Raw genomic sequence first — 1,706 nt, 5'->3', positions numbered from 1 at the left:
CTTCTGGCAGGACTGAAGATGTCTGAATCAGGGTTTAGCTGTTTAGGGGCTTTCCACTGTCTGAGGCTGATTAGGTCGATGGCTAATATATCCTCCTTGTGTGAAAGACAGTAAATCATTCTTTAATATATTTAATTCGCTTTGAAATTTACTAATGTTTTCCATTTGTGTACTCTGGCTTTATCTCAACTTTTGGAGACTTTCTTCTTGTTTATTTTCTTTCTCCTCCAACCACTGCTGTAGTCTCTCTTCTTGTTTATTTTCTTTCTCCTCCAACCACTACTGTAATCTCTCTCCTTGTTTCTTTTGCTGTTCTTGTATTGCTGCCATCAAATCTGCTAAGCTGTAGTTTGATTTGCTACTTCTCATTTTCATTTTTTTTTCTTTTCCGTCCCACTCTCTGACACCAATTTGTTACGTCTCTGGTCGTTTGTTAATTTCCCGTGTAATTTCTTTCTGATGAAACTTTAGCGACACAAGTCCTTTTTTAAATAAAACTAGTTTATTCTTTTTCAATACACTTAATTTCCACAGTCACTATAACTTACACACACGCTATAATTCACAACGATTCACGCAATTTACTTACGGTCACTACCGCGCTTATCCATCCCGTCTCTTCTTGCCGGTCTTATATATACAAAATGGAGGGAGTCTAGCAAACACTCGAGCCTTCAGGAACCTTCTAGATACTCATTACGTGCTACCAGCGTCACGTGACTTCAGCTGTCGTAACAGATATTTGGTAATAATATAAACGTTTATTTTATTTTATGTTTTAAGACCAAATAGGTAATATATGTGTTAAAATACAAAAAGAATGTTTATTAACATTTATTCACCACTTATAACTTTTTGCACACTGACTCTAAATCGTTAGTAATAGTTGGCCTATTTATAGTGTAATTTAAGCATTATGCCTATTGCATAAACATAACATAAGGCTTGAATGGGTAAATGAAGAAAAAGCCGTCTCAAAGCATTATTAGTCTCAAAGTGGGTTCCTCGTCATCGAATTTGAATTCATCGCAACGTAAGGCTTAGTTGAAACACTACTTGGTAAATTTTGTTTTGCTTTTGGCTACAAGTCAATGTCATAAAACTTATGAATGAAACTATTTTGCTATGTTACCAAAGTTATCAACAAATTAAAGAATAAAAAACAAACCTTTCTAACAAATCAACGTGTGAATTAGGTATTTAACATAAACATCATAGTTCGCCTAACAACAATGAGGTGATAGTGTTGTTGCTAATCCATGATGTATATTGTTGAGCATCACCTTTCTCGACAGAGTGACAAAAGGAATAAGCCTTCTCCATACAGTTAGTGATAACGTAATAATAGGTCAGTTTTAGTGAAAAAAAAGGAGACTGATGGATTTCGTGATGTAACTAAAACGAATGAAAGATGATATGAATTGATAAACTAAGTAACTTTATTTAATAAAGATTCTACTGTTAATATTTCTTTAATTGCGTAGTTTAAATACTATGCGTTCACACTTATACACTTGTAACTAAATATTATCTGACTCTAACATTAGCAATAGTAGGTCTATTTGTAGTATAATGTTACGCCAGCGGGGAATTATCGGGGAGGTACGAGTTTGTTCGAGGCGCCCTCTTTTTTTCAGTATATAAGCCTGGCGAGAAAAACCAGCGGGATAGATGAGATACAGATAGATCAAAGAGTCAAGCGTGCA

The sequence above is a fragment of the Limulus polyphemus genome, unplaced genomic scaffold (genome assembly GCF_000517525.1).
Source record: "Limulus polyphemus unplaced genomic scaffold, Limulus_polyphemus-2.1.2 Scaffold1419, whole genome shotgun sequence".
NCBI lineage: Eukaryota > Metazoa > Arthropoda > Merostomata > Xiphosura > Limulidae > Limulus > Limulus polyphemus.
The sequence above is the reverse complement of the archived record's forward strand: the minus strand, read 5'-3'. Positions refer to the sequence as shown.